This window comes from Aotus nancymaae, unplaced genomic scaffold (assembly GCF_030222135.1).
Source record: "Aotus nancymaae isolate 86718 unplaced genomic scaffold, 86718_ANA_hifiasm-v0.15.2.pri h1tg000059l, whole genome shotgun sequence".
Taxonomy (NCBI): domain Eukaryota; kingdom Metazoa; phylum Chordata; class Mammalia; order Primates; family Aotidae; genus Aotus; species Aotus nancymaae.
Genome location: NW_026988473.1, coordinates 32,924,134 through 32,951,092, shown reverse-complemented (window position 1 = coordinate 32,951,092; position 26,959 = coordinate 32,924,134). Strand labels below are relative to the sequence as shown.

At 34.3% G+C, this 26,959-nt stretch overlaps 1 protein-coding gene and 1 pseudogene across 8 annotated transcripts in view; one reads left to right on the top strand and one right to left on the bottom strand.

The window, feature by feature from the left end:
- METTL15 (methyltransferase 15, mitochondrial 12S rRNA N4-cytidine) overlaps positions 1-26,959 on the top strand; it is a 308,377-nt gene that overhangs the window by 14,469 nt on the left and 266,949 nt on the right. The window lies entirely within an intron of this gene.
- LOC105717224 (ATP synthase subunit g, mitochondrial-like) lies at positions 20,011-20,324 on the bottom strand (annotated as a pseudogene).

Sequence of the window (26,959 nt, the reverse complement as noted above, 5' to 3'; positions counted from 1 at the left end):
GAGAAATGAGTGAGGTTTTTCTGTTCATAAAGCACACACACACGAGTCATCCTGGGTACTGGTTACTCTCTATTTAGGTCAGCATTAGTCCCTGATCAATAGTCTAATCATAGTTACTGCAAGATGCCAGGCCTAGTGGCTCTGTCTTTTCCCATTGTTCCTCTTAAGTCACATGTTGTCTGCTGAAGAGTGGTAGGAAGTATACCTTGACCTTGTGACTTCTCACAACATTTTATTTTATTCTTCTTCCACTACCTTTTCCTCATATAGCAAACTACTGAGCTGAGATGTAAGTGGCATACTTAAAATGTTATTTTATAATAAACCAAGTTGCAAGGCCTTATGGTGACTCATCTTATAATGTTCTGTAAGCTCTCTTTTTTCCTTTGTGGTCAGTTACTAATAGTTGTCCCCTTTGGGTGAAACAAATGCCATTTACCAGGAGATAATGTGCGTTTAAATATTTTATTTTTCTTATATTGCTTTAGAATATGCATGCATTTTTTTATAGCTACTTATTTTTCTTGTTCTATATAAACTACTTGCTTTGTTCTTCAATGTTTGAGAAGTCATTATATCAAATTCTATGCTAATTTAGGCATATATTTTTTATCTTTGTCCTATTTGTTTGGCCTGTGTCATCTGTAATAGTTTTCTATATAATTAAATTTCAAGATAAAACTGAAATCTTTCTTTTGTTACATATATTTTTCTTTCTGGCAAGCAAAAGAAGTAAACTATGGATATTTAATATATTCATAAAGATGGAGAATTTTTCACTTGAACACAGTATACACTGGGAAGAATATTATTAATAACAGCAACATAGAGTTGCATAAGATTTTACTGTTTGTGAAGCACTTTTGTGTTTTATTGACTGCGCTTTGGAATATCGAAATGATAGGAAATGTCTCCAATGTGCATGTTTTACTGGAACCATATTACAATAAATGAGTGTTTGGACTTGAATGTTTCTACCTAATAATCAAGTTATATGGTATGCTTCTTTTCCTCAATCATAAGTGTTTTTACGTTCTAGTGGACACCCTAAAAGATCTACAGAGCTTATATCAGGCCCCTTAATCCCTTAGGACAGCTATTTGGCCTAATGTCACTGGAGAATAGATCACTAACCTCCTGAGCACTTGTGACTATGCCCGTGCTCAGTCATTTGGAGCACATTATGCTGTTCTTGTCTTCATAACCCTCTGCAGAGAAGTCCAGACACATCTAATTGGCTAGCTCACTGAATTTTTCAGAGCTTGATCCCAGATTGATCTCTCACTCTTGCAAGGAAATCTTATGTTTATAATGATAGTATCAGAAGACAAATTGCTCAAAGAAAGATATGGGATAAACCGACTAGAGCCATTAAGTGACTGAAACTTAGAAATGAAGATGGAGAGAAATGGTGGTGTCACGGGAAGTAAAAGACTAAGAGGATGACTTGAAGAAACAGTGTGTTAATATTAAAAAGGAAAACAAACTCCATGAATTTCTGTCTACTCTATTTTCCCTGTTTTCTCTAGCACTGAGCTACCATTAGTCTCTTCTCTGTGGCTTTAATATTACTCTTAACTTTGTGGCAGAAATATGAAAGAATTAAAACTGACTTCAGTTTTCCACCCCCTTATTTTAAATGACCTTTATGATGTTTATATGAATACTTTAATTTTTCTACCAGTATAGAATATCATTGCCAAGATAGTTTCTTCTTTGAGTAGTACATATGAAACCAACATTTTTTAGTAGAAACACTTGATATTTCTCCAATTTAAAACTGCCAAAATAGTGAACTACTTTTATGAATGAACATGTAAGTAACTTCTCTTGCGAGGGCCTGTTTTAGAATTTAAATACAGACAGATTTTTCAGAGAATTGAGATAACTGTGAGAGAGGAATGTTTTATAATGTTTTCTTGTTTTTATACTTATTTTTGTAACATCATGTTAGTAATAGAAACCATCCAAGATTTTTCTAAAGTTATTAAGCTTTCCCCTGAGGAGATTAAAAGCATGATTGATAGCATATAAAATAAATACTTTATTTCAAGATTTCTCCAGAGTAGGTTTTAAAACTTCTTTGAGCAATTTATATCAGGGATATAACAGTCAGTTTTGTTTAAGGTAAGTATGCCTTCTGAAAGCCAGGAGTAAGAAGTGGTATAGTGTCAAATTCTCCATTTCCTTGGAAATCTGTGTATAGATTGACACTATTCTGGTTTGACTGTGCTGATGATATTATATCTGAGTCTTTTGCAATTGGATAAACAAGTATCCATCTAAATCTCTGAAATTTTGTTTCATTTTTGATTTCAGTGTATTCTGTTCTGAATTCTGGAACTAAGCTAACTGATTTTACCCATTTGATTTTATGATTACATGTGAAAAATATCAAAACCACAATGTTACAGGTCTCTCTCATCTTTCACTGTACTTCTGTGATAAAGGGAATTAGAATAATTTATTAGTTAAATGAGGTAATATAAACCAATGTTGAACACATTCAATTTTGAGTTAGAATGATTGTGTATTCCAGATACAACTTAAATTGCTGTAACTGTTTTGTTAACTTCTTTTCTGGATAAAAAATATTCTAAAATCTTATTTTTCCAAAATATAAACTTACCTTATATACGTTTTAATTAAACTGTTCTTGATCGACTAAAAGTAGTTGTTTAGAATGTTTGTTGTTTCTATATTCTACACAACAGTGGAATTCTAAGTGACTTAATTTCTTCTTTAAATCCTCAAATGGCTACGTATTTTTGGGTGGCTTCATTTCTTTTCAGCTAGTGCTTATATCTTAGTATGCTCACTTCGAGCAATTGAGTCTTAACTAAATTTTCCAATACATTCAATCTAAGCAAATTGATGGAGTTTTCTTGGTGAAGTAGGTAGCACATTACTTAAGAAAACCTTGAGTATTCATCCCTCAGATATATTCATGGCTGATTCTCTTACTCTGGTTGTTATTCAGACGATACTTTTTCAGGGATGCCTTCCTTGGCCACCCCATCTGAAATTTCAACTACCATCTTCAAATGTTTGATATCCTCCTTCCTTGCTTCTTTTTTTCCTTAGCACTTATCAATGTTATGCTATGTATACCATTCTCTTTTGCTTCTTAACTGTCTGTCCCTTCCTCCCCCAACTCTCTTCCCTACTTCCTCTATGGCACACTAGCATGCAAGGTTGGATTTTTTTTTCTGATTTTTACCACTGTATCCTCAGTGCTAAGAGCATTTGACATGTAGAAGATATCCCATCAATATTTGTTGAAATAAATATTGGAGGAATGACAAGAAAGGTCCTAGTAAAAGAGACATTGAGAAGTTAGATGTGGCAATGATTGGGTGAAGAGAATAAAGGATAGAGAGAAATGAAAAAATGGCAGTAAGCTGTTAAGTTTCAGTTTTAGTGTGAAAATGAGACCATTATTTCATTAATTCAGTAGATATATATTAAGTTTCTACTATATATCAGGTGCAATACACTTAGTACTGGATATGCAATATAGAACAAAATTAGACCTTGTCTTAGCCTGTAAGGAGCTTACAATTTTGTGGTTGAAATGGGCATTTATCAAGTAATTATGCAAGTGAATATGAAATTTCTACTGCTATGGGAGTGTATAGTGCTCTGAGATCTCTCAACAGGAGAATTTAAACTGGTAAGGTTTTCTTGAGGGGAAATAATAAAGCCAAAGAATCTAGACAATTAAATAGGTTAAGAGGAGGGTAAAGAACATTTCAAAGAGAAAAGAGAACATGCACAAAGGTTCTGTGCTGGGAGGGAGCTTGGTAAGAATGTAAGATTGTAAGTAAGCAAGCCACTGAGTGAGTGTGCTGAAAATGCAGAGAGAGATGGTGCAAGATGAGGCTGGAGAGGCAGGTGGAGGTAAGAGATGATTAAGTCTGCTTTTTAAAAAGATAATTCTGTCTACACTTATACAGGATGTATTGGTCCAGATTAATTATGAGGCTTTTGTCCAGACAAAAGATAATGAGTGGTAATAGTTGAGACGTTGGAGAAGAATGGGCAGATTTGAGAGAGATTTAGAGATAAAAAGCATAGGACAAAGCTGGCATTTGTTAAATACTGTGTTAGTTCAGTCTGCTATAACAAATGACTATAGACTGGGTTGCTTAAAAAAATGGCCATTTATTTCTCACAATTCTGGAGAAGGGGTATCTAAGATCAAGGTGCCAGCAGATCCAGTATCTGGTGAGGACCTAGGACTTGAAGAAAAAGATTACTTCCTGGCACCATGAAGCTGGAGTAAACGGTAAATTATTTATGATACTTTTGATACTTGGATTATTTTTAAAATATTTTTTCTTAACTCTTTCCTTGCTATTGTTAATAATATTTAAGTTCCAAAACACTCACTTGCTGATCCACTATATACACATTATTTTATTTAATTTAGAAACTTGTATCTGTAACATGAATCTAATTTATTTGAAAGAAGCATTTTATTGCTATTGTTTAATGTAGAATAAGCATTACCACATAGAACCAATTAATTAAATTAATACTATTATCATTACTAATCTATGTAAAATTATATAAATTTTTCTGTGTAAAAATTTTATGTAAATTTTTATTTACATAAAAGTATACTAAAGAAATTATTCAGACAGTTAAAAGTTTGCCAGCTTGATAACTATGATATTATTCATCTTTGGTACATTATTTGAAATTTGCTGTTTCTTTTCATGTGTTTATAGCTTCATTGCCTTGGGCTAATATTAAACCTATTAGTTGGCTTATCACCATTCAGAGACTGGTAAATTAAGTGTCAGGCAGTACTCACTTGAGTCTGAAAGTGATTTCTTACTTATATCTTTTCATAGCTGTTTATAAATTATGCTTATAAAGGAAGGATTTCCTCGTATGTAAATTTCCATTGAATGCTCTGTGGGTATTTTCTTATGGCAACCATTTTAGCCAAGACAGAAACTTTGCTTCCATATTTATGTATTAATGGTGTTATATAGGTTGGGTGAAAAATAAGTATAGAAAAACAACCAGAAATAACAGTATACTATCTAGATGAATGCATGTTGCTGTTAGTTACTATATACCCCATTCATATTCTATAAGAATGTTTGAAATAATCATATAAGTAATAATTTACCTTAAATCAATATAATACTAGAAAGTAGAATTTGTATGAGAAAGACATTCAAGGAGTACAGTTTTGTAAATGTGTTATTTGCTGAAAATTGACAAATTATATATATATGCTATATACATTTATTTTCAAGCTTCTTAAAAATTAGACATGTTGTAGTTTACATAGTTTTCCTTCAAAACAATTTCAATGCTAGTGATAGAAACTTAAATTTTTACAATGGACATTTTATGTGAATCCTTTGCTGTGGTTTTATTTTGCAGTGTTTTACATAAAAGTTGAAAAGTGAGCAGAAACTATACAATCACTCTTTTTCCCTTTGTTGAATTCAGGGATATGGGATTTGCTGTAAAATTGTGAGAAGGGAAACTAAATTATATAAAATGAGTTTTCTGATCATTCAGATTTAGTAGGTAAGACTTTATTATTTAATTAGTCTTAGGTGATTTGGGATATTCTGACCATCAACTAAATTTTTTAGTCTGTAAAGTGGTACTAATGGTGTTTTAGGAGAGTACAAATACATTAAGTTGACTAAACTATATCAATTAGCCTTTGATGGTTTTCCTCTTTGTTATGTTAATTTATTCTCATGGCTTAGAAGTTGGGGATCCTTTTTTTAAAAAAAAAACTTTTTAACTTTTTTGCTTTCATGGGCCTTTTATTGCTGGATTTCTCAACTTGTCCACGTAGGACACAATGGAGAAAGTCCCCATAGGACATAATGGAGAAAGAAACATGTTGTGATAACATATTCCCAATTTTAGCTTACAAACGTATTCCTCTGTCCAACACTTGAGGGATCTTTTAGATGCTATTTATTTACACAGCAACTCAGTAGACTTTAGGTCAACATGTGCATGAATAAGTGGTTATCTTGAATATTTGAAATTATTTAGAATTTCCCCCAATTTTCTTAACATTTTATATATTGATTTTGTGACATTGCAGAAGAAAAACACACTTATTCTTTGACATTGATTTTTTTTACTTTTTTAAACATAAAACTTGGGGAAAAAAATCTTCAAATCATTTTTTTTTGAGATGGAGTCTCAATCTGTTGCCTAAGCTGAAATGCAGTGGCACAATGTTGGCTCACTGCAAATTCCGCCTCCCAGGTTCAAAAGATTCTCCTCCTTCAGCCTCTTGGATAGCTGGGACTACCAGTGTGCACCACCACATCTGGCTAATTTTTGCGTTTTTAGTAGAGATAGGGTTTCACCATGTTGGTCAGGCTAATCTTGAATTCCTGACCTCAAGTGGTCCAGCTGCCTTGGCCTCCCATAGTGTTGGGATTACAGGTGTGAATCACCAAGCTTGGCCCCTTATAATTACTTTTTAAATACACTATAAAAGAACTTTAAAAAGTTGAATTCAGTAAACATATACTAAATGTTTTTTTATGTATTTTTCATTGTGTTGGGGGATCTAGGGATTACCAAAATAGTGAGTGAATAAATGTGGAGAGGATAAACTATGCCTGGAAGATTTATCTTATAATTAAAGACTTATTTTGTGGAATACCAGTATTAAGAAGAAACTGAATACAATTTGATCACCTAAATCTATAATTGGTGGAGAAGAAGCTAGGGTACAGAACTCATGGGGAAAAGGAAAGAGGGCTTTCATTTGAAGAACATACCAGGCTTGGCATGATGGCTCATGTGTATAATCCCAACCCTTTGAGAGGCTGTGGTGGGAGGATCGCTTCAGCACAGGAGTTCGAAATCAGATTGGGCAAGGTGGTGAGACCCCCATCTCTACTAAACAAACAAAAAATGCTGGACATGGTGGCATATACCTGCAGTCCCAGTTACTTGAGAGGCTGAGGTGGGAGAATCACGTAAGCCCTGTAGGTCAAGGCTGCAGTAAGTTGTGATCACACCACTGCATTCCAGCCTGGGTGACAGAGTGAGACCCTATCTCAAAAAACAAACAAGCAAAAAACCAACACACTTCCTTGGCAGCCTTGTGTTAAGTGATATGTGTGAGGATGGATTTAAATCTGAGGGTTCATAATTCAATAGGTAGGAATAGTTTGTATGCACGTAACTGTAATAGTAATACTAGTTGAAAAAATAAGTGTTAAAAAAAGGCATACTGTTCAAATTAGAGAAGGGAGAACACAAGCAGATGTGTACATGTGAGGACTGGATGTTTAAAGAACATAATATTTAATATTTCAGTTAGAATATGTTGAACTGATAGAAAGGTATAGCAGCTGACTGAGAGAGGTGAAGGTCACTGGATTTGAGATGTACATATTGTCAAAGTATGAGACATTGTGTCAGTCACATGTACAGATGTTACATTCACAGTTATTCTGTTTATAAGTTTAAACATTATTCTTGACCACTTAAATATGACATATGGCATTGCTAAATGTGACTTGATTTTCCAAAGTAGAGAGTTATTTTTGGTAAAGTTTCTTTTGGTTTGTGCAATAGTTACATTTCTAGAAAAGTCAGTGTATATTAATTAAATCCTTGTGAAAAGAACTGTGTGATATGAAAAAATGACATTTTGTTTCAGGCTTGGATAATTGTTGCTGCCCCCTCTCCTTCATGAATAGACACTGTAAGTCATGCCAAATCTGGGTCAGTTTATTTTGTAGCATGTGCTGTGCATTTGTGCATTGCAGGATATCCAGCATTCCTATATCTCACCCATTAAGTGCTAGTGGCATCCTCCAATTAGCATTTCTGGGTTAGAGGAAAGAAGGCACAGAGCAGTATGTGGATTAGACTCAAGGAAAAGGCTTCTGTTTTGTGCAGTGACCAATATGATAGAGATATGAAATAGGGAATCAACCTGGCAACAGAATTTCAAGTACATTCTTGACATAAAATTGGCGTGGGCAAGGTGGTAAAGTTTTCTTACCATCTCAGCCTCTTGTCCACATTTAACTTCTTTCCTCACACCATCCCTATCCCAGGTGTACCTGGTAGCCTGGTCATGTTAACACTCATGACCCAAGTGAGAATTCTTGACGACTGGTTTTGGTAAAGCATATAATTTCAGCATACTTTCTCTTTTAACTAAATTAGCATTTTTCTCGCTTTCTACTATACTTCCAAGCATATTTTTTAGCCATTTGAAGACAGTTGCAAAGATGCCTGATCTTCCCATGTAATGTTTCTTTCTCTATTTTTTTTCTTGCCATTATTAGGTAAATGTGTTGCATGAAATATAATCTTTGTATTTCTGTTTAATTGTGAACATATCCAAATGCAATAAAATGCACTGGAATCAGTGAAGATGATCATTGTAGTTTTATCTTTTGTTCAAACTAATACACTTTTAATAGAGTCACCATTGGCCAACTTCAACAGTTTTTGTTGTCTTGAAAGATTACTCATATGCAGCAGATTACTGCTGATGAACCTGATAAATCAGAAGTATTACTTTCAAAAGATTAATGTTATAAAATCTAGCCTTGTTGAGCTACTTAGATATTGTGCTTTTTCTAAATTTGGTGACGTTTGTAATGTGGAACAGTATTCTTCATTTTAAATAAAAATTTAGAGTGATTTTAAAAAATGATTATTTACCTGGGGCATTAAACCAGGTCTGAAGAGGTTTTTAGCTTCATTTGTGATGTAAAACCCATAGTGAAGATTAGAAGTAGTTCCTGAAGTATGCATGCCTTATAAAATATATTTCTAGTTTTAATATCTTTCCTAGGGGAAAGGCCCATGCTATGGAATTCACTGTGATTAGCATTGGTTTGTTATGCTTCTTGGGTCTTCTTGCATAGAAGCCAGACTTGTATGAACCTCTTTTTTGCCCTGTAAAGGTCATAGCAACAGACATTGTCTTATCAGTATAATGGTTTCTTAACTGATTTAAATGGTAATATGTAATAATATACAAGTATATGCATGGGTGATATTTTTAATTAATTAAAATATTAAAATATTAAATTTTATTCAAGAATAAAAATTTAAAATATATATTTAAATTTTATATTTCATATTAAAATATATAATTATATATATTTTGTAAAATTTCATATTAAAATATATATAAATTTTCATATTAAAATATATATAATGTTATTTGAGAAAAATTGAGTATTTCATAAAATCCAGTTTGTTCTTATCCCTTAACCTGAACTTTGATATATACTTATTCTGTGTTTTAAACTGGTAGAAAATAATTTCTTCACTCTCTCTGTTTTTATCATAATCTTGAAAATGAATCAGTTAAATCAGTTAATTAATTTCAGCTGTTTTTAAGTTTGTCTTGTGGAGGATTTCTTCCTTGAGATTTTCCTAAAATATAACTGAGTTTATATTTACTGTACAGTGAATTTTTCAGTTATCTATTCCTTGAAAATTCACATTGGGATAGCTTATGATATTAGTACATTTGAGGAGAATTATTTCATCATCTTTGATATATGATATGGCTGCTTGTTGTTTTGTTTGTTTTCATTACCACAGACAGATTCCTGAAAAGTTTGTGAACATTGAATTCCAAAATCTTCTATTTTCCCACTGCATTATATTATAATCTTAGTATGTTTTATTTGAACTTAGAGTACTGAATTAATACTTATTTCTAAAATTGATATTTGTATTTTTAACAAGAAGATACATTTTTTGAGTTTTAATTTTTATCTCCTTAGATGGCAGTCCAAAAACCTATTAGAATTATGATGCATAAGGAATTTAATTATAGTTTCTAAGTCTTACAAAATAAAAAAATATTAATTGGTGATATTTGCTAAAATATGTCATAAAGAACAATATCCTAACTGCGGGTATTGCTTAAGAGCAATCTGATTTAAGAAAAAGACAAAAGGTAAGATCTTAGGGTATCGTAACTTTGTAAATTTTTGTTTCTTGAACTATTTAGAAAAATTGATTTAAAAATGTCTCTTGGAATAGCTGGGCTAGAAATGGTGGTTGAAGGGTGCATGGAGGTAATAGAATCCTTTAAAGGGAACTTTTTTTACTACAATGGCAAGAAATAGATGCCTTATAGATGAGAGTTGTGACTCATATTAAATAAAAGGGTTCAAGATAATTTCAGGCTTACTGTGGCCACTTTACTCTCAGTCTTGGCATTTGATCAATTGAGGAACATTTTGAAAAAATATATTTCTCTTGACACACTATGGTAGCCAGTCTATAAGATGGCTTCCATTGATCATCACTGCCTAGTAATCATGCTCATATGTAGTCCCCTGCTGCATTGAATTAGGTTGACAGGGGACTGTTATTTTACAGTAATCAATAAGATACTGTAAAAATGACAGTATGTGACTTCAGAGGCTAAGTCATAAAATAAATTTTGGCTTCTTCCATGTTGTCTTTTGGATTGCTTGCTCAATGTGGGGCAGCTACCATATCATTTGTATACTTAAGCAGTCCATGGAGAGGACTATGTAGAGTGGAATTGAGCCTCCTACCAACAGTCACTACCAAGTGGGTGAGCAATCTTGGGAGTAGATCCTTTAGTCTTAACCAGACCTTTAGATGAACACAGCCCTGACTGCAACCTTGTGAGAGACCCCAAGTTAGAATCATCTGGTTAAGTTGCTTCTGAATTCCTGATCCATGGAAACTGAGATAACAAATGTTTATTGGTTTAAGACACTAAATTTTAGGGTAATTTTTTATGCAGGATAGAGAAGTAATATACACACAAATAAAAAGCAAAGTTTCAACTATGTTGACTGCTTTAAAGGAAAGGTATGCACTACCTTTCCTTTAAAGTGCAAATTCCCGGTAGCTCCACCCCATTCCCTTTGTGCGCATGTGGGCCCTTAGTCCGCTATGGACGTGTTTAGATAAGGCCCCTGTGCAGGTGTCCTTACTACTATGAGAGTGACCAACAGATTTCTGATTTAGTATGGAGGTTTGGGAAAAGCATGTGAGCTTAGATTAGAAGAACAGGAAAGACATTCCTGATGGAACAACATGTGAACTGGCCCTGTTGTTGATTCAAGATTTTTGTTTTGCTCCTTAGCTCAGCAAGGTCCAGGTTTTTGTCTCATGACCAGGAAGAAATAGCCACATGGACATCAAAGAGTGAGTAGAGAATTTGTTAGGCGGAAAGGAAAGCTCTCAGCAAAAAGAGGGATCCTGAAGGCAGGTTGCCAGTTGCCCACTTCACAGTTGAATAAAAGGGCTGTTTACATACATTTTGATGGACTGGGTTTCCTATTTGTATAAAGCGCAAATTCCTGGTAGCTCCACCCCATTCCCCCCATGCACATGTGGCCCCTTTGTCTGCTGTGGACATATTTAGGCAAGGCCCCTGTGAAAGTTTCCTTATCTGTGCAAAACATGTTCTGTTGGAGGTTCTCCAGTGATCCTTCCCTTACTGTCTGTCTGTCAAAAGCAAGCTGGTTAACCCCTTTTATTCCCTCCTTCAGGAGTGGAAACCCCAACTGCTGTTGTGAAAAAGTGGACAATGAACATTTTTAACTGCTTCCTGCTGATGGGATGCTGTTTTGGAAAAGTGGCAGTTAGGGCTCCTCCTGAGGTCAGTTTAAGGGTCCCAGGAAGAAAGGCATGTCTATGCATGGTTTCATATGCATCATCATTTGAAGTTTAATGCCTCCAAGCAAAAAGGAACAATTAGAGTTATCAGAAGACATATATCAAAACGAAACAAGCAAATAAGGACCACTCAGAAATCTCAAGGCTCTTGACATGCTCAGATAGCTGGTAGCTAGCTGTAGTTATGCCTGCTAAGATTTGGATGCATGGGGCTTGGCTTTGGTTAACTCTCTTGGTCTTATTTTTCCAAACAAAGAAACCTTCGAGTTATGGGCACCCTATTTATTCTTATCACCTGATAGGATTTGCAGGATAATTGCCCAGAACTATAATATTGATCCAGATTTTTATTACCCATCCCCTTTGTTTCTTCTGAGCTACAGCCAGAGATTGCTGGTTGGTTCACAGGAATAAGGGTTAGTTTAAAATGTAGTCAAAAACTCAAAAACACCTGATGAGATTGGAATTTAATGACAAGTGTATGATAAGTTTTGAAGCATAATTTTTCTCTCTCCAGTTCTCATTTTTGTTAAAAACAAATCATGGTAAGACTGAGTTGTTCGCAAATAAACTTTAGTCTTATACTTGGCCAGATTATTGGTGCAGTAAGAATAATTATTTTTCACTTAGGCTTTTAAGTTGGCTTTGATGGAACTCTGTTCCATCAATGGTCTCAAATAAGACCTTTAAAAGCTGAGACCAGTCATGGGTTTGTATCCTCAAATACCTACGAGTTGGGTAAATTCCTTCCTTCTTGAAGTCACAAGAACATGAGGCTTCTAGGCCTGTTAGAAAGTGTTACTCTTTACTCACCACAGGTTAGTAACCCTGTACGGGGACTGTATAGAGAAGACATGAGGTGAGTTTTCCCCAAGGGCTTTTCTTGACTCTGCAAGTCATGCTTTATTTCATAAAGGGAAGCACACGTTTCCAGTCAAAGCCTTGGTAAAACAACCAGTTTCTCCAGTGATGTCCTGTTGCAAAAGAAAATGAATCCTTTTTTTATTTTTTTTTGAGACAAAGCCTCGCTCTGTCACCCATGCTGGAGTGCAGTGGTGTAATCTTGGCTCACTGCAACCTCTGCCTCCTGGGTTCAAGAAATTCTCTTGCCCCAACCCCTCTAGTAGCTGGGACTAGGTGCACTCCACCACACCTGGCTAATTTTTTTATTTTTAGTAAAGATGAGGTTTCACCATGTTGGCTAGGCTGATCTTGAATGCCTAACCTCATGGTCCACCTGCCTTGGCTCCCAAAGTGCTGGGATTACAGGTGTGAGCTACCACACCCAGCCTGAAAATGAATTCTTACTGCATAGATACAAATAACTATATTTGCATAAGTTAAGAATATTCACAAATACTTTCCAAATTTGCCAGGAAGAGAGAAACAAATATCCTCCAAATTTTGTTCACAGGAGTATACCTCAATTATTAAAGGCTGTATATAGTTCAAAATAACTTTCCTTGACTCTAAAAACAAAACAAGGATCAGCAATATTTTAAGCACAAAAGTGTAAAAAGATTACTTCAGTTTTTTGTTAGTTCGATTCATTCTGTTAATTCTTGTTCTACTTGATATTCATGAACATTTCAGCTTTTCATGAGTCCTGTATGTTTCTCTCTATTCCAGTGTCCCCTTCTTCAAAGATATCAGAAACTTGCCTTTAAGAGCTCATGTCAAAGTCCTATACCTGATTATAAACCATCTTTTGAAAAGGATCAACTAGATAACAATTGTCTGTGAATAACAAAATGTCTAGAGTAATTACATCAAAAACACCATTGACAAAGAAATTTGGTTATTTCTATGATAATATAGTTTGGCTGTGTCCCCACCCAAATCTCACCTTGAATTGTAATAATCCCTCTTGTTTCAAGGGTAGGCTAGGTGGAGATAATTGAATCATGGTGCAGTTTTCCCCATATTGTTCTCATAGTACTGAATAAGTCTCACAATATCTGATGGTTTTATAAATGGGACTTCCACTGCACAAGCTCTCTTGCCTGCCACCATGTAAGACATGCCTTTGCTTCTCCTTTGCCTTCTGCCATGTTTGTGAGGCCTCCCCAGCCATGTGGAACTGTGAGTCCATTAAACTCTTTTCTTTATAAATTACCCAGTCTTGGGTGTATCTTTATTAGCAGCTTGAGAACAGACTAATACATGTACTTTACATTAACATAATAACCTTAATTATGATTGATAGCATATACTCAGACATTAGAATTGTAGACATCCCATACAATTTTAGGACATAATATTATTCATTAAATATAATCTATGGAAGATTAAACATCACTTTAGCAATCCCACATAACTGAACATGTCAAATAATCCTGTTTACCTCTCTCTTGGATGCTCCAGGGTTCCTTTGGTATCCGAAAGCTCGGGGTCAGGAAAGACAATTTTTGAAGCTCTAGTGTGATTTTGGGAAACCTGTTAAATATATATGTTAGAGGTTCAAAGCACTTGATATTATGTAATGGAATTCCAGATTACCATAAGTTCTTTAGCCAAAATGATGACTCAAAAATAAATAAATAAATAAATAAAAGGTAAAAACCTTTCATTGTATTTTACTGTTACATGAAAATCTTGTTTAAAAGAGCAAAAGCCAAATTTCACCCTTACATTAGTCTACTATTATTATCAACCCTAATTTTTTTTACTGGAACCTTGTAGATAAATTCTGTCCAATCTTAGCCAGTGTGACCATGAGATGAGATTTTTGTAAACCTTTTGTAACCCTTTACACATTTTTGTTAAATAGTCTATGGGTGCCTTAAGAAAACCTTGTTGTGCTTTTATTTCAATGCTAAATTTATGAAAAGACTGTATAATACCTTTTTGAAGTTAATCAATATATTCTCATATAGACTTTCTTTTGCAAGATTAATTTTTACAAACCTTCCATTCTTTGTTTAAACCTTCAGCTTTATCTTATCTAATTCAAAACAATCCTTTAACCCTAGTCAAAATTTATGTTCCCATGCCTTCTTATAAACTTTTACTAAAAAAAATTTTACTTTCCTTACACACCTTGCAGGTGAATCTATTTCAGTAATCTCAATTACATGTTATAATAGTAACTGTTAGCAATTTTTCATTTTAGCGTAAAGCCTGGTAAGTTGTTTTTATTATGTACTGAGTACAGATAAAGTCTGACTTTTTCCAGCATGGTTAAGGACATGGTTAATTCCATGTGTCCTCGAGCTTTATCAAATTGTAAAGTAGGCAAGTTGAACACTTCTCAAAAGCTAAAAAAGCAGTTTATAACCTTCAGACATTTAGCAAGCATATTATCTGACCTGCATAATTTAGATCACATATTTACATTTTGAAGACATTTGTGTTTTACCAGTTATCTTCAAAACTGTTTTTGTTAATGTGATTAAAATCACTTGAACTAACAGGCATTGCAGCTTTTATTTTTCCTTCAAAAAATATTTGATCTAAGCACTTATTTTTTTTTAGGCTAATCAATTAGAGCTATTTTTTAATATAACCATCACACACACAACACATATATTATTATACAGACAGAACAAGATCCATTAATTGTAAGATTTTTCATTTTTCAGTCTCCTAGTCAGATTATTGGCCTCTGGGTGGTGCCTTTCAAGAGCAGGCTAGGAAAGCATGCAGTTTCTAGGGCCCAATAAACAGGTATAGCTGGAAGACAAAAACAGATTTTGAGAGGGATCTACAAACCATTAATTCCTGGAGTTTCATGTAGAAAACAGAAATTTTCCACCCCCATTGTGGGGATTGTGGTTCCTTTTCTGCCTCTCCCCAGGTGTCCCAGGCTATCAGAAGTTATCTTTGGGCCTCTCATGCATGCATTAAGAGTGGGAAGACAAAAATGGAGAAAAGTAATTCATTTGACTGAGAAAAAAACCCTTGTTCTAGAAAAACAAGATACATGAAGAGTAAAACATAAAGGCCTTTTAAATATACCTATAGCTTGGATATCCACTTTTAATTAAGCTGAGTGCTCTTTAAGGAAATTCTTCTTTTTTTAAATTTTTTAAATTTTTAAATTTTTTAAATTTTTTGAGGTTTTGCTCTTGTTGCCTAGGCTGGAGTGCAGTGGCACTATCTTGGCTCACTGCAACCTCTGCCTCCCGGGTTCAAGTGATTCTCCTGCCTCAGCCTCCCGAGTAGCTGGGATTACAGGCATGTGCCACCACACCCAGCTAATTTTCTATTTTTAGTAGAGATGTGGTTTCTCCATGTTGATAAGGCTGGTCTTGAACTCCCAACCTCAGGTGATCTGGCCACTTTGGCCTCCCAAAGTGCTAAGATTACAGGTGTCAGCCACTGTGCCTGGCAAGAAAATCTTTTTAAATCTCTTAGTATTCTACTTTAGCCATGCCAAGTGGCCAATATTTCTAGCTTTTGAACATTACCAAAAATAACCTTACAGATGAAACCAATAAGCCTCAATTAGGGTTGTGACTTAATTGCTAGTGTACAAGCTATTTTCAAAGAGGTCGTTAGCAGTTGCTACAAAACCTAGAATCTTTAAAGGTGGCTCAGAGAAAGATTTAAGAAAAGAAGTTGTTCACAAAGGGGAAGAGAATCAGCAAATGATAAAAGTCACACAGATATTAACCTGAAAGTACTCATTCCATATGCCAAGATTGAGCCTGGGTTTCCATTTTAAAATGGCAGAGGCTAGAAGAAAGTACTGTCACATGGTTACAGGTTCAAGCTCCCAAGGATGTAAAACAATATGGAAACCTGCAGCAAAGCTTGTTACTGCCCAGTTTGCTGGCTGGCTTGAACAGCAGCAGGCTTATGGGTTCCTAGGCTTGCATTCTATCCAAGGTATTCCTCCTTATCATGGAACCAAACAGAAAGACACAAAAAGCACACCAGAGTTGCTACAGCCTCAGACTAGCCTCACAAATCCTTTTTTCCATTAATCCAGGCTTTACAGAGGATACAAACAGTGATTTTGTCATTTAGTCAACTAGTCTGCACAGAGAGAGGGAGGCCCGAAGTCCATCTCTACAAAAAAGTTAAAAAATTATTCTGGCATGGTGGCATACACCTATAGTCCCAGCTACTCGGGAGCCTGAAATCAGAGAATCTCTTGATCCAGGAGGTCAGGGCTAAAGTTAACTGAGATTGCAGCACTGTACTCCAGCCTAGTTCACACAGTGAAACCCTGTATTAAAAAAAAAAAAATCTCATGACCTCCAGCTACATGACTCCTGAATAGTAAGCAAGCTAGGGAACAATGGTGGTTATTGCTTAACTATGCTTATAGCTTAACAGAATTCAGGCCCTTCCCATAATTCTAACCTTGTGGCCTTACATTATTTTCACAATGGCAGTTTCCATCCTGAACAAACAGGAGGGTTAGTTTTAGGCAGGGACTATTAATATCATTGCTTTAAACTATAAACTAAATTCTTCCTATAGTTGGCTTGGTCTACACAGAGGAATAAACACAGGCAGCTTATGAGGTTGAAAGTGAGATGAAGTCAGCTATGTTAGATTTCTCTCAGTCATAATCTTTGCAAAAGGAGTTTTACTGTTATGGTTAAAAGCAGGACACTTTTGAGAAACCAAATGTCAGAAGACAAAATGAAAACCAGTTTAAAGATGTTAATTGGCTTTATTTGCGATTCTAGAATTGAACAACACTTCATTCTGTGAAATAGAATGAGTGTTACAGTGAGCGGACCAGAAAAGATTGGTTTCATAGATAGAAAAGGGCCAAAGAAAAGAGAAAGAACAAAAAATGGATTGGTCACTTCAAAGTTACTTTTCTAGCAAGGCAAGAACAGGTAAACAGCACAATAAAAAAAATATTAATATCAGGTTACTTAAGTTTACTTATTTTTGGGTGTTAAAGGAAGAAGGAACTTTATTATGCTGACTGAAACTGGCTAATTTTGGAAATTTGGCTATTATTTTTCTCTCCTGATTTATTGGAAAGTCATATAACTTAGTTTTGGTTTGGTGACTGGAAACTTCAATGCTTTGATTTTGATTTTTAGTCTAGTGTCTTGGGGCCTAGTGCAGGAGTTTAGTCCAAAACAGTAGCCTTCTATAATTTTTATTTAATGCGAAAGCCCAGTGTGGCTAAGTATAGACAGCAAAGATGTATGGAAAAAGATGAATTTAGGGAGAACAGAAAATGCTAGGCCTTAGACCATATTAAGAATATTGGTCTTTATTTTAAAAACTGTGGGAATTCATTGAAAATTCATTAAATTCATTTTGAGCAGAGAATGTGAGCTAACCAGACTAGATAGATATTTTGTAAAGAACATTCAGATTGCCTTGTGGAAAAGAGATTAAAAGTGGTAGGCTGGGAGTGGGTTGTGCAAGAGTAGATGAAAGGAGACCAGTTAGAAAGCAATTGTATTTATTGAGAGAGATGGTGATAGTTTAGATAGAGTGTTAACAGTTTAAATGGAGAGAGGTGGGCAGATATGAGAGGTTTTGAATATAAAATAAACAGAATGTGGTGAAGAGCTAGATATGGGAAGTGAAGAGAGAGAACTGTTAAGGTAGGTTTGTGGTGGTGGCGTAGGATGAACAAGGACCCTATTTTTTTTTTAATAGAAGATCATGTATTTTGTTTTGGACATGTTTTTAGATGCTTTTCAGACAGTGAGAATAGAGTTTCAAGAGTCAGTTAGAGGTACTATTTTGGAGCTCAGAGGAAATGTCTGAGCATGAGACAAATATTTGCCAAATTTAATTCTTGTTAAGTGACAACCCTTGTGATACAGTTCTTTAGGAGTCTTGTAGTCAAAAACAACAATTATTTAAAAATCATACAAGTCCTTTATGAATTTCTCAAAACCATGAAGGGACTCTTAATTCCCAGCAGTACTCTCTAGTATTGCTCTTGTTTCCTTTCTCATCTTCTGTTTTCATCAAATGCAGCTGGTTTTCCGTTCTTTTTTCAAAAGCTACTGAAGAAGCTACCCCTCTACTCTCATCCAGGCTAGCATTTATTCTTATTCATCCTTCATCTTTTGTACTTTGCTCTGTATTATTTACGTTGATAGAACTGTTCCTATTTTGCCAACCAAGGACCTTCCTTGTAGTGGATGGTAGAGAGAGAAGCTGGTAGCACAAAGCCAAATGTTCCTTTGATGCCCTAGGAAGAGGAAAGTCAGGGAACACTTATGGGAACAGAGATGCACTAATGATTTTTGTCATGTAACTGAATGATCAGCATGTAAGTAAAAACTAAAGCCATGAGCCTAGATCACTTTTTCCTTGAGAAAAGATATCTTTTTCCTTGAGAAAAGGTATCTTGATCCTTGAGTAGTTCCATCATTTAATGACTAGGAGGAGGATGAACATAGAGGAGCCTGATTAGGATCTCTGTTGACATCTGACTGGAACTTCTGAGCTAACTCTTGCTTTAGGCCACAACTTAGGCATTTGTTTCTTTGAAAAGCCTTTTTTGACATTTCATTTCCAGGTTAGGTTCTTCTCCAGCAGCCACTGATTGCCTATTATGGTCCTTAGCATTGTTGTAATTATTTATTTAATTGCATGTGGTCCCCAGTAGATTCTAACTTCTGGGAGGATGAGAGACAAGTCAATCATCTTAACCCCAGTAAGTTATCTTTTATGTAGTGGATTGCGGTAAGCATTTGTTTAACTAATTCAGGCAGATATTCTAATTTGGCTCATTACGTTTCATATGTGTTTGTCAGTATTTTCTACTTAACTTACTGTCAGAATATATAGATCTGCTCTTTAACAAACAACATAAAGTAGCTGTACTCCAGTTTCTTATATCAGGTTAAGACTGACTTGTCACCTAATACCTATAAAAAGTTTGAGGGAAATAAAATTTTTGAAGGACTGTAGTGTACTTGAACCATATAATTTTCACAATCCTAAAATTACTCTTACTCATGTTTCACCATTATTCCATAGCTTATATGGAGGAATATTAAAAGTGATGTAACCTTGAAACTCATTATTGTGTTTACTCCAGAGATGGAGGAGGAAGTGGTAGTTTACTGTCTTAGCAGTTTGTGAGGATTAATAGGATTTTTTTTTTCAAAGTGCAGTAGCAGGAAGGCTTATTTTGAATGACCAGGGTTTAAATGTATATGTCTGTGTGTGTGTAATTTTTAGTGAATATAGTGAATATGTTTCTCTCTTTGCAGTGGCTTTTAGGAAACTCATTAGTAAATTTTGTGGCCTGCTTATAAAGGATGTAAACATTTAATGTCCTTTCTTTGAGTAACAGTAATACTACTGATTATACTTTTTTTTGGACAGATTTTATTCAGCTAGCAGTCTGATCACACATCATCCAAGAACACTCAAATAGTAAATCGAATGTAATCAGATGTTAAAGATTGGTTGTCAAACATTATAGGCACTGATACCATGCTTACTTATGATTGCTCCAATATAAAACCACATTTATACCTCAGTGGCCACTGAACCATTCAGCACAGCTTCCTTAACTGTAAGCTGTTAGAATCTAACAGTGTGAGCACTGTTGACTATTTCTTTTTCAGGCTCTGAATAGCTGTCAGGTTCTCAGTAGGAGTTGAAGAAGCTAGCTCAACTTTGGCTTAGTATCTAAATGTGGCCAATCTAGGCTTCAGATAAGTCACAGCCATGTTCACCAACACTGGAGCCTCCTCCTCCAGGTTCCAGACAAATCAGATCATGGTTTTAGGATGAAAGTCTATGGCCCCAAATGGCTAGCTAATTATACTTTTAAAATTCCTCCTGTCTTTATTGCTACCTTCATCTCTTTCCTTTTTCCATGTCTTTACTCTTTTATTTTCTGTGTTAATTTACCTTTGTAAGTCATCTCAGATTTTTTTTAAGTCATATGGCAGTAAAAACTTACTTGTAGACATCTATAACATAATGGATCTCTTATTGGTAATTTGTTTGGGAACTGACTTGGTACTAACCTTGACTTCTCTCACTGGATTTCTAGACTCTCCAGGATGTTAGGACTGATTATGGCCCATGGAACACCTCGTATTATACATTCTATTTTCTGAATAAAGGGTCTTCTTTGTTTTCCCTGCAAGGAGTGGGCTTTTGTTCCTCTTTTCTGTGGTCCTTTACGTATTCTCCCAACCCAATAGCATTTCAAAACTATTTAAAAAATTAAAAAACCTATTTATGTAATTGCTTATATTATTACTCTGTGATTTAATAAACTGAGTTAGGTAAACTATATAATAAAAGTTATTGTCCTCTTTTTCATATTATATTTTGTAATTTTTTTGAGGAATCATTTAAAGTTTAGATTTAGTCTAGAAAATCACACCATGATAAGCTCAATCTGAAAATGTAAGAAAGTTTCTATTGGATAGATATATGATGATTTTAGTATTTCCTTGAAGTCTGAATTTTGTTTCCACTGCAATTTTAATGAGTTAGGAAATATGGGATATTTTTATTGAACACTTCAATGTTGGCTATATTATTTATATCCTCTATATGGTTTAAAATACAACTAGCATATTTTATAGGTATGTTTTTAAGACTGATTTTAAAATAACATATTTTTATTGTTTTGTTAACAAATCAAACTTTCCAAGCTATTTCTGACTGTTAAACCTTTCTGGAAAGTTGTTCCATATCCTTCCGGTCATCTAAATTTATCACAAGGTTTTAACTAAGAAGGTTGGTGAACCCTCTTTCCTTTTGATCTTGCATCCTGGCGAGTGCTTGGATATTTCTTGTGTAAGAAAAGTTTTGGTAGATGAGTCAGTGCACTGAGTCATAGGCAGCATGAAGCCTCTAGTGTTCTATACTAACTAATTGGAAACAGTTTCAAAATTAATTAAGGCACAGTTGTCAGCTTAGTGTTACTGATTGACATCCCACCAAAGTATTTTGTCTTTTGGCAACTTGATTAATTGTTCTTTGATATTTAGATTTTTGCTTTGCTTTATAGATTTTTAAGAAATCTGTTGAATAGACCTATAGTTACCATGTTGATTTTGTTTTTTAGAATTTTGTTATGAACTTTGTGTCATTGTGTTTAATTTCTTACTTGCTTAGTGCCTTTTTTCTCTTAAAAAATATTTAATACAGTCTTTTATTTTTATCCTGCTAATTTATCAGCCTATAGAAAAGTCTGTCATGGTCCACACAAATTAGTTCATAAATAATAGTATATTGATTTGTTCAGTAATAGCCCACTATCCAATTAAACATCACATTTTACCTAATAAAAAACAAATTAAGTGGCTTGCCTACATTCCTTTACATTGCATTAATTTTATCTTAATAAATTCATTAAAAATGGCATTTTTAAAAGTTTCTTTCTTCATTTGGTTCATATTTGTTTAAAATAAAGTATTTGAAAGAAAGTATTTCATTTATATAAATAATTTTGCAAGGAGGAATTGATTAGGTGTTCTTCATGTCTACAGAAGAATAAATAAAAGGAAATCAAGACCAGGAAGGTATTTTGGCTGAAGAGAGCCAGTATGTTCTGGCAAGATGATAAAATGCTAGAATGGATTACTGAATAAAATAAGAAGAGAAGAGAACTCACATATTAAATACCTGATAGGTTTCAGGCACTTTACTTATATTATTTTTCTAAATCCTCCCAGTATGTCTGAGATGGGAATTATTTACCTATAATCAAATGTGGATCTTGAAACCTCAACAATATCTGTGTAATAAACACCTAAGGCAATCTACAACAGCATTTTACTATGCTGTCTAGTGCCAGATTCAGGCATTATGCTAAAGGAAAATTCAGGAAAAGCATTTGATCTAGCTACAAAGTAGACAATCTTTAGGGCAATAAATGGATTACACATCCTTTAGTCATTCCCCTGAAATATTACTTTTGAAGTTATTGATTGAAATTGAGACAAATTTTATAATTGATGACATGTTTTAATTTAATTGGCAGGACGTTTTCTTCATGGTATGTACAATTAATGCTGCACCTCATAATCAGTATCATCTTAGATTTGATAGAGTACAGTATATGGTCAGTCTTTAATAGAATACAGTATATGATCTTTATTACTCCTTAGGAAAGTTTAAGAACAAAAGTAACCTATTGATTTTTTGTTCATTGTCCCTAAGTTCTGATGAGATAATCTTTGAAAAATTCTGCCATCAAATGTGTTTTAAAAACACAGCAAAATCTCTTGGAGATTTTCAGTGCATACTAGCATATAAGAATTCTATGTTCTGTCAGCATTGTTTAATTCTGTAATATTGGGTCATGCTTATTTCCAATTATATTTTCCATTTTTATAATTTTGCTTCTCTAGCCCTACATTTAGCACTTTATAAGAGAACTTGTCTAAGTCTTTGGCTTTTTATACCTAAGCTAAATGAGCTTCTATTTTAGAATCTGTCTGTCAAAGTAATTTATCACATTTAAGTCACCAAGGGATTGAGATAAACTGATTTTATTTCAACTCTTTCAAAATTCTTTCTTACCTATGATGTTTGTAGTCGTGGTCTATGCTTGTGGTGGTCAGTCCTGTCAACTAGTATTCTTAAATTTGTTTTGTTCCTTTCACTGTGGTAACCATCTTAGGCATTATATATTTTGTGTTTTTAAACACTGATCTCAGTGAGGAAAAACCCATTAATTCATAACTTATTGCATTCATAGCATATTAATACTGCATTAAAGGGTATGGGAAATGGGAATAGAAATGTGGATTGGTACCACAGTGTGTAGTAGTTTGACTGCCAGACTAACACACTGCTAGGCTAAGGCAGCTTTGGAGAAAGGGAATATACTTTATTTTTCCTGTTCTACCATGTAGTTAGCCTAAAAACTGTAATTATTTCAAGTAGAAGCTCGGTACTTTATCATCCCATCTTCTGGACTTCAATTCATTTTCTGATTTTTCTTTTTTGTTTTTTTAACCATTTCTACTTTGAAGAACCTATGTAATAGGATTTTTCTGATGATTAGATTAGACATTCATAAGGTGTTTAACAAACAGTATTTGGCACAGATAGAGATGATAATATAATGACAAAAATACTGGATTACAGCTACAAAAATACTGTAGCTGAAGTATGTGTGTTTGTGTGGCAGGGGTGAGTAGTGGGTGTCGAACTACCAAATCTGCTCTAATCTAGCCAAACTATCCCTGTGTCAGATATACCACACCAGGGCCATTCTTGCAGCTTACATTTTTTAGACTGGAAATCAAGGGACCTCGGTTCTTATCCCAACTCTGTGTTACTGTGCAGATTACCTTAACTTCTAGGCTGTGGTGCCTTCATAGAGAAAATAATGAATTTGGATTAGGTAATTATTAGATTTAAAATATGTGATTCTTTAGGGATAGGCAAGGAGTAGTTGAGGATCCCTTAAGAGAACATGAAAGTAGGATCATGGTCTTTTATCTCATTGCAGTGTTTCTGATGGATTACCCAAACCAAACTGGTAAATGACTTCAGAATTCATCTGCTTCTTATAGAAAAGTCATTTTCTCTATATAACAGGCCTATGTAAAAAAGCACTATAGCAATACAGTACTTAAATTTTGTTTAAAATATATTTGCATTTCTCAAATTGAGAGTCAATAAAGACAATTCTGAGACAAGAAAACATCTCTGAGATGCTTTGCAATTGGACACACTCATTGAGACAGCTGAGGAATTTGGAAAAAGAAATTGAGTAATATTTGATAAATTTACATTCTCTGCAAACCCAGGGCCAGTATAGATTCTTTGAATTCAAATATAGAAACTATAGGCCTGCCATTATTCAGGGTACATCTCTTGGACAGGCAGTCCTAAAATCCTGGTTGGATTATGTTTGAAAGGTTTAATCAGTTTTTCTCCACAGTACCCTAGCCCTCCAATCTCCTACAGTGCTCTTTTATGTCTTATTGTCAACAAAGTGGGACTAGAAGATTTCCAAGATAACTTTCAATTCATTAGTTATACTGCATTAGTATAGTACTGATCTTTTTTCACTTAGCTTTTTATTTCATTGGTTCTTTTGTTTTGTTTCCTGTTTTCTATATTCTTTCTTCTTGTTACTGTCTAGTTAGGCCATGAAATTGAGGTGGATTTGTGTGAGAGATATTGAGGGAATAAAGGAATTGGACTGATACTGCTTCACTAACACCTCTTCCTGAAACAAACACATTAACTTATTTATTATTTTGAATATAGAGAGGAAGGAGACAATGAGAAAAAAATTAAAAGGAGAGAAGTTGAGAATATTGAATTGGAAAAGGTGCTTAAAAAATATCTGTACTAATTTTAAAAAGGGGGTGATTTTAAAAAATAAAAAATCCATCTCCTTTATACACATATCCCCTGTGTGATAGATAAAAAAAAAAAACCAAAACCCCTAAAATTTATGTAATTTCATTCTAAAGGACAGAGCTATGTTGCTATCACCTTCTAGTTATCAGTTTAGAAATCTTGCTTATTAGGGTTGGAATGTTAAAACCAAGAAAGTCATTGCTGTCTATTCAAGAGTTGAGACTTTAGCTTTACTTTTCTCTGAGTCTTTATTTATCAAAGGTATTCTCAGGAGGTAATGATGATCCTGAAACTGTTCCAGCCTGTGCTCAAATACTCCCACACCATGTTTTTGGAATAGATTTAAGCACCCTTTGTAAACCCATGCCAGAAAGTACTTCCAATTTGAAGTTTCTGCTCAGTTAGATTAAGAGGAGGAAATTCCCATCTGTTCAGAGACAACAGTGACCAAAAAATAAAAAATAAAAAAAAAAAATAAGAAAAGATTATTTCCCTATTTGAGATGTGCTTTTTGTGGATGAAAGGTTTTCATTGGGACAGATTGTTTGTTTTCACATGATAATATTTGGATCTGATGTTCAAAAGAAGTATTTGGATCTAAATTAAAAACAAAGTTATAACTCTAAATATTATACTATATTTAATTTACTTGTTTTGGTTGATATTTAGATTTAAAACTCTGTTAGCATACTTGACTGCTTAATATTCACCCCTCTCCCTTCTTTAAAATATCACATCCCCACCTGTTCATCTCTTACCATGCTGACTGCAAGAACCTCTTAATTGGCCACTTACTTTCAATACATCTTTTAATTTGCTGTTATATGGATCTAACTTTAGATCTGATCATATCATTTTCTAGTGCAATGATCTGCAAATTCCTGGCAAAATGTACCAAGTTCCTTTACCACCAGGCCCATTTTACTTCTTCAACCTCCCCTTCTGCCAACATGTCCTACTTGACACCCATTTGAGGCACATAATTTTCTTTTCAGGTCTCTGACTTTGCACATGCTTCTGTTCCTTCTTTTTTCTGTGAAGGCATTTATTGCACTGTTTACTACCCTGTTTACTCTTCCAGGATGGGGTTATTACATTGTTTGTGATTGTCTCTTAACTTGACTTTTTCCTCTTTAATACCCTACTTTATATATTTCTAGCCTTTAGCACAGGGCCTCATTCAATAACTGTTTGTTCCATTACTGTCTCTTCTTCTGTATCTTGTAAATTTCTGGTATCTCCACCCAACAAGGTTTAGAATCTTGAGTAGGGTTATAGCTCTTATAGCTGTTAAGACATGTTGATTTCCGGAGTGTTCCCTTCAAAAATTCCTTAATTTTTATCCCCACTATTATTGATCCCACCTTCTTCCTTCAGATTTTAATAATATATTTATTTGCCTCTGAAATAAAGAAAGTCAATTCCCACCATGAGTGTCTAGTTTATTTATACTATGTAACACTAATTAGTGGATCTTGTGTTTCTACTTTTATAAGACTTTTAGACTTTTCCTTCTATCTCCTGGACCACACCTGCTACTTTATGTATATTTTAGACAGGTGAACTGAGATTCAGAGGAGTGAAATGCATTGCCCAAGATCATGGAGCTAGGAAGTGATATAATTAGTTTTAGATGCCCTCAAAGCCTATGAGTGCCTTTTTTTTAAAAAAAAATGCACTACACTGCTAACCTCATAAGCACTAGACCTAAGGTGCTCTCTTAAATTATCTACTAATGTCTCTTACAATGTTTCTTATGTTGAATTAATTTCTCATTTCCAAATGGATGGCAAGTAGGAAGTAGGGTTTAGGATATAAATTTTTTCTTTTCAGTCAATTTTAATGAAAGGAATTTGTTTATATATTTAGTGATAGCCATATGATGGTCACTAAATTTTGTTTTTTAAATATAATTTGACAGAGCAAAAGGGGAAAAAGATATGAAACATTTCTTTATTTTAACTCACAGTCTTTGAGGGCCTTTTTTTTTGTACATTGGAAAATTGTTTTGAAAATGTAAAATACAGCCATTTCTTGGTGTCCATGGGGGATTGGTTCCAGGACCCCC